At 43.5% G+C, this 7710-nt stretch overlaps 1 long non-coding RNA gene across 1 annotated transcript; it reads left to right on the top strand.

The window, feature by feature from the left end:
• The first annotated feature begins 993 nt into the window (after positions 1–993).
• On the top strand, positions 994–2982 carry LOC308335725. Its single transcript, XR_013966087.1, has 3 exons — positions 994–1603; positions 1862–1922; positions 2844–2982. It is a non-coding gene; the product is annotated as an uncharacterized lncRNA (long non-coding RNA).
• The last annotated feature ends 4728 nt before the right edge of the window (positions 2983–7710 follow it).

Raw genomic sequence — 7710 nt, 5'->3', positions numbered from 1 at the left:
GGCGTGCGTGTGTGTGTGTGTGTGTGTGTGTGTGTGTGTGTGTGTGTGTGTGTGTGTGTGTGTGCGGTATATGCAGGCCAATCGAGGAACTAATCCCCTCTCAGACCACTAGTTATTACCGTCATATCACGCTCTCTGCTTCTCTCCTGCAATACCCACCTTTTCAAAGTCAGTCTCTCTCTCTCTCTCTCTCTCTCTCTCTCTGCTGCCTCTGTCTCCTCCCCAGTGTCTTTCTCTCCACCCTTCTCTCTCTTTCTCACCATCTCTGCTCCCCCCTCTCAACTTCTCTCTCTCTCTCTCCCCCTGTCTCCTCTTCAACCCCCTCTCTCTCTCTCTCTCTCTATGCCCCCCCCCCCTCCCCCTCCACGTATACTCAAGAGGACTTTGCTCATCAATTCTACCAGGGGTTGCTATGGAGACAGTGAGAGAGACACAGAGAGAAAAGGAGAGAGAGAGAGAGAGAGAGAGAGAGAGAGAGAGAGAGAGAGAGAGAGAAAGAGTGTGTGTGTGCATGTGTGTGTGTGTGTGTGTGTGTGTGTGTGTGTGAGGGCTGATTGTATGTATTGCAACTGAGTGAGTTTGTACAGGTGTAGTAGTTGTGTGCATGGCATCGTGCGTGCGTGCGTGCGTGCATGCGTGCGTGCGTGCGTGTGCGTGCGTGTGTGTGTGTGTGTGTGTGCGCGTGCGAAGGCTATTCAATCAGTGGGTGTTAATATCTTCCCTGCTCTGTCAGGTCATGTTTCACACTCCTGTCTGGTCTCCATGCAGGACCTCCATTCACACACACACACACACACACACACACACACACACACACACCCCAAAGGACCCCGCCCCCCTGCAACCCCCACCCGCACACCCTCTGCAATACTAATTCCACTCCCTGTAGAAAGGTAGTGGAGGAAGAGTGTGCATGAGTCCATGTGTCAAGTGTTCAGTGGTGGGAAAAAAGCACTTAAAGGACCACTTCGCCACTATTCAACCTAATCTGTGTGTTTTTTATCATTAGCATATATGCTAAAATACCCCGGAGTATTATCATTGGTAGTCTGTAGCTCCGTGGGCGCACTTTCAAAGCTGTCGTCCACTTACGTATTTGTCCCAAAGTGACGTAAGTGGATGACCCTCGGTAGGCTCTCAGAAACTACAAGGGACTGGACAGGTAGGGTTGCCGTAGCTAGCCTAGCCGCGAAGGACACGGTCTCTCGCCTACACAACAACAACGAGTTGTGGCTACTCCACAACAACAAGTCAGTATGGCTACTCCATGGGAGTTTTTGGACGAGATAATTTTAAATACATATTGGCAGAATCTGCGTTAGGGTCGTTATATTATGAACCAGAAATATACGGAGGAAGGAATGCATTGACGAGGACAACACTGCTAGTTGCTGTGGATGGACTGATGCCTGCTGGAGCGACCTAGCTATAGTAGCTAGTAGCTTTCCCTGAACCAGTACGTCGCACACACAAACTTTTCTGCCCAGGAAAAGCCCAGATAGTGTTGACTGTTTTACTGAGAAGTGGGGACATGCGTTCAGGATGCCTCAAACTGGAAGTTGCAACCGAAGCCCGATGGACCAAGAGGGACATTCAGATTTAAGTAAGTGTTCAATGTATTTACAGCTTATATGTGTGTGTGTCGCCACACCGTATTGTTTACATAAGTGTCAGAGGATATAGGCACGGCTTCAGCCTACAACTTTTCGGTCCAAACATCTTCTATTCATTCATTCAATTCAAAACTGTATGTATGGCATGCCATCTGAAGCAATGTACAGTATTAGCCATGGGCTCGTATGTTTCAGGGTTAGCAATGTAAACATTCAAGTGTTATACCTGTGTCCATTCATTCACTTAGGTCAGCCCAGATGGTACTACAGAAGGCTGATGAAGCTGAAGATGTCTTTGATGGACTGATGGTGAGCCATACATACTCAACTCAAACTTCATACATAAAGCACATTACTGTATTTGCTGTATTTAGTTTGACCCCCTAGAAAACTAGAGGGAATATCATTTTCAATAAAGGTTCACATATTTATATATGCTTTTACAAAGACCAGTGGTCAACCAAAGTCCCGTAAATATACTGTCATTTATACTATAGGCCTACTGTGTCTCACACACTGTTTCACACTGTAGTATTGAATTGTATCTGTAAATCACAACAGATGACAGCGAATTGACTTTTAACCTTTTGTAATATCTCAAAAGAAGAAAAAAAAGATCATTATCAAAAGTAAGCAACAAACTATACTATAAAACTGATGACAACATTGTACAAATTACTCAAGCAAAGTGCCTTGCACTGATTCATAATCAAACTATTTGTATAGCACCTTTTATGACATGCAATGCAGCTCAAAGTGCTTTACAGAGCAATGGAGAGAAAAACGCAAGGCATAAAACATTGAAATGGAAGGCAGTCATGTAGGTTGGAAGGTCACAGATTCCGTTGTTTTCTTTGGCAGTATTCTGCAGTCCAGAATTGCAGTAATCGAGCCCAGAAAAAACAAAGGCATGGATCAGTGTTTTTGCATCATCTACTGACTGACAGGCTCTGATTCATGCAATATTTCTAAAGGTAAAAAAAAGGCAATCTTGGTAACATGATTGTGTGAATACTTTCTACAAGTCAGGTTGCCAAGTCTGCTTATTATTATCATTGATATTTGATATAATTGTAGCCTACCTACTAATTTGGTCGGTAATCTTAACAGTCCAATACCCAAGTGTACATCACATGAAACATACTGCACATAGCCTACACACTCAGTCGTCCATTCCAGTAATCATTTAGTGCTTTCACCATTACTGACTCTTGTCTTGTCTCACCACAGCATGTGCGTCTCCTGTCCTGGCCAGAAGCTGCTCCAGCGAGATGTCATGCAGAACCACCTGCCTCAGTGACCTCTGACTAATGCACTTGTATGATTGTACATGTAGTTTGTTAGTTTCCAGTTCAACCATAGACCCCTGTTTTTATAGATTTATGTAAATCAGTACTATTAAAAGATAGTTGATTTGATGTCAAGTTTGTTTTATTTTTTCTCATGTAGGCCTATTGTATTTATACATTTTGACCAATTCCTAATACTCTGAGGCGCAAACTGTCAATATTGCATCAAAGGCCACCGTGATACAAATCATTCACATGTCTGTTTATACAAACAAGACCACAATGGAAATAAGTGTGACTTTGTCAGTGAATGTGTTTTATTGTACTGTAACATAAGGTTTAAAAAACAAGGCCACACAGGCAAAGTTTGTCCTTGTCCAAAAATCGGACAGTGTGCAAGAATCCCAGAAGAAAAAGGATCTAATCAATATTGCTATATAAAAATACTCTGTTACAAGTAAAAGTCCAGAATTAAAATTGTACTTGCACAACAATATTGGTAAAGGCTTAGGAGTAGTACATGTCTAATATTTGAAAATGAGATCACATTCTTTTATCAATCCAGATTGTGTTCAATAGCAACATACAAAGTAAATTGTATCTATATAATAAATATACTGTATACTTGGGAGTTCCTTGAAAGCCACTTCTTCATCTCTTGAGTTGAAGACAGCCACCGAGACCTCAGCTCCTGCAACAAATAAAGTATTATGCAATTATGGGCCTCTGACCAATCATGAGACAATATGGTAAACAATAAGGTTTTTTATTTTAGCAAAACAGTTGAAAAATAGCAAATGTACAAGCTCGCAGCACGGCACCAACTCCAAGTGACGCACTGAGCTTGTATATCTGCTATTTTTGAATAGCCAATGCAAATACAGATGCTTTCCCGGTTTTAAATGCTTTTATGTTTGGTTTGTAGTTTGCAGCTTGATATGGAAAAATTTAGCTCTGTTCCATAGCCTTACTCTGAGGCTATGGACCAGAGCTAGGAAAAATGGTGGCGTTTATGTGGAGGGTGTTCCAGTTACAAACAGCAACAAAATCTTTATAATGCTGTAAGCATCAGAGACACTCGGTATGTCAAATTAATTTATAGACATCACAACAACAACCACGTGTAACAACAACCATGTATTTTGAAAGGAAATGCATGTGGTCTCCTCCTGTAATGCAATCGCCATTCATTCAGTGTCTGGTGTACTGTACACAGCATTGTAGCTTTAGTTTATTATGACAATAATGACATACCTCTGTTCTGCAACTTCTGCTTCGATGATGATGATGCTCCGCGTCAATTCTTCCATTAGATTGCGGTTGAACTGGAAGATATCTGCGTTGGTGAAATGTTCACTGCACACCCAAAGTGGTTCACACAGCTGGGATTGCATCTGTACTTCATAACGATTTCTAAAAACAAAGCCAGCCAGTGGAATTTCGAGTCCGACGCTGCGCACGTTCGAAATCACTACTATTACGCTACTTACTATCAGAGACTACTAACTACTATACCACCACTACTGCTGTTACTATTACAACCGCTAAATATTAGCTATTATTATTACTTCTATCGCTTTCAAGTCAACTCTAAACAACACGGGAAACTTTCAGCTGACTGGGGGCTGCCTCACTGCCTGTCTGTCTGTCGCGCAATGCACTGTGGGTATTGTAGGAAATTATATTACCGTGCCTCAGCTCATTACATGACTCGTTCTCCGCAGCGGTTTCGCCAAATGTAAATATTTTTATTGTTTTCATGAACGGATATCATACTAAAGCATGACAAAGGCCATACAATAGTGGCGAACCGATCCTTTAAGTGAAAAAGTAATATAGAAATACTCAGTTACAAGTAAAAGTACTCATTATGCAGAATGTCTCATTTCGAGTCTCAAATGTTTTGAAAACAGCAGATCTATTATAAGCTACTGTTACTACAAAGTAACTTGTAACTATAAAGTTGTCAAATATTTTTTGTGGAGTAAAAGTATTTGCCTCAAAATACCTCAAAATTGTACTTTTGTACCGTTTCAGGCATGATTCATCCAAAGAGCGAGCATGCGCGTGTGCGCGGGCGTGCGTGTGTGTGTGTGTGTGTGTGTGTGTGTACATGCGTGTGCATGCGTGAGTGTGTTCTGTGCTGTGTTATAAATTGGAAATATAGCTCATCATAATTCACGTGCGTAAATAATGGAATATGCACGCATACGTGTGTGTGTGTGCGTGCGCTCCACTGCAGATTCTAAAGCAGCTCCGCAGGTTTTATTTTTAGCATCACTGGAAAATGCAGCCCCTCACCCCCCCCCCTATACACTCCTTCATATATCTCTATTCTCTCTCTCTCTCTCTCTCTCTCTCTCTCTCTCTCCCCTCTATCTCTATCTCTCTCTCCCCATCTCTATTCATTCTCTCATCCAATCCCCCGCTGTGCTCTCTGCCCTCCGTCTCATCTCTCTCTCCCACTGTCATTTTCTTCATCTCTTCATCTCTCAAATGCCCCCCCCCCCGCCCCGCCCCCCCACCCCCCCCTCTCCTCTCCCGATCTTATCCCGATTCTAAACCTTTTCTCTTTTTTTCGTGTCTTCGTCACAAAACGCGCTCATGCACATGCGCAACACACACACACACACACACACACACACACACACACACACACACACACACACACACACACACACACACACACACACACAATATATAGTATAATCTCTCTCTCTCTCTCTCTCTCTCTCTCTGATCTGTCGCTAAGGAGACAGGAGGTCAAGGTCAAGAGCTCAGTGGCGTTTTTACTGCACTCTGTGTATTTTCCTTTCTTCAGAAAGACGTATATCTCACGACGTTGTATAACCCCATTTCTTCACCTCGGTGCCAATTGCCTATGAAGCTGTATAATCCTGGACAATATACTCTTCCTCTGACGACCTGGGGAGAGCCCCGAATCCCCCTTCGATGCATGAGGAATGAGCAGGCCGCTTCTTATCGCCTGGTCGTGGAGTTTGCATGTTAGCCCCCCCGTGTCCCCCCCTAGGGTATAGGTATACCCTCACAAAAAACATGCAGTAATCCTGGTCTCTAAAACTACCTCCCACCTGTCCAGCCGGGGCGCCTGATGGAGGGGAAAGGAACTGGTCGGAACGACGTGTTCCTTCCACGCGCTACGTACAACCAGGGAAACTCCCCCCTGTCAGGTGAAAAGAAGCAGCTTGGACTGGAGACATAAAGAGCAGAGCCTCTGTCTGTAGTATGATATATCTCTAAGGCTTCCATCATGGCGTGTGGGTCCCTGTGTAGCTCTAAGAGCTAACCGCTACATTAGCATATGGATAAAAGGGGTAGGTTAAGCCGCTCTGCTTGTGGTTAGTATGCCGGAGAGTGCCCTCGATGCTTCATGCTGGCTATAGGGAGGCTGCCTGGCAAATGGGCTGCGGCTACCGCTGACGGCCACTGGGGGAATACCACTCCAGGAATGGAAGGATTTTTCCCCCCGCTCTCTCTCTCTCTCTCTCTCTCTCTCTCTCTCTCTCTCTCTCTCGTTCATCTGTCTCACATTCTTTCAGCAAATGCCCTAATCCCCTTTTCTCATCATTTCACTCTCTCATAACTACACTTGCACCCATGTGGCCTGAGGCAGGGGGAGAGAGAGAGAGAGAGAGAGAGAGAGAGAGAGAGAGAGAGAGTGTCTGGATAGGGACATCCCAGTTGGAAAAAATGATTAAATTCGCATGGTTCAAGCTACGGATATTATACGGCATGTCAAGTTTATTTAAAGTATACGTAACATGTGAAAGGAAAAGGGTTGTCCGCGCGTGCGTGTGTGCGTCTCTGCGTCTGTGCGCGGAATAATAATATCAACATGAGAGCCTGGGGTTAATAAGGGCCAGCGTGCTCACTGCTCAACAAACAACACATGACATATACATTACAGTATAGAGGGCGGTCCTGGTAAATAGGATACTGTAATAATACCGTAGGTGAATCCACAGAAAATCAATTTGCTTCATGTCTCTCCCACCAGGTTTCCCCCCCCCCCCCCCCCAGCCGCTCTCTGGCAATTCAAAATGGAAACCTCACTGGGTCACAAGCTTGCTACTCGTTCTCGGCCTATTAAGGTTAGCGGCAGCAATATTTATAACGTAACAGAGCGTCTGCCCTTAAGAGAACACATTGTAACACACCTGCGGCTTCGAGCACACCTGCGTACTAAACCATTCCCCCTCCAAAACCTGCACCATTATTCATTCAAAGTTCTCAGGGCGCTATACAGTTTATCCAGAGAAATGTTAGAAACCAGCACAGTACTGCAGTGTGCGCACAAATCTACATCCCCCCCGAGTCCCCTAACATTCAAGTATATACAAAATGCTCGGTGAAATGATGACAAAAAAAGCTGAATTTAAAATTGTCACCTAACATGTTTGCCATTGTAAATCCTGCCATTTTGCAGTTTCAAGAAAGGTGATAGAATAGAGAAATAACAGGAGCACAGGAGGTCACGATGTCAATATGATTCTGAGCGGTATACTAATTAAGAAAACAATGGCAATTACATAAGGCAGTTAAAATAGCAGCAGCTACAACAACATAGCATGTTGCGTGTAGTTAATAATAATAAGTACACACGAGTTAATAAGTAATAAGGAATAAGTAATAAGTAAAAGTACCAGTACTGCAATGTAGATGTACTCTGTTACAAGTAGGCAAATTGTACAAAAGTACAAAAGTATCGGCATCAAATTGTACTTAAAAGTACTACAAGTCCAATTACTCGTATTGCACAATGTCCCATTTCACAAGTTCAAAATGTG

Source organism: Protomyctophum bolini (genome assembly GCF_963924005.1).
Source record: "Protomyctophum bolini genome assembly, chromosome: 20".
Lineage (NCBI taxonomy): Eukaryota > Metazoa > Chordata > Actinopteri > Myctophiformes > Myctophidae > Protomyctophum > Protomyctophum bolini.
Note: the sequence above shows the minus strand (reverse complement) of the source record. Positions and strands in the feature narration are given on the sequence as shown.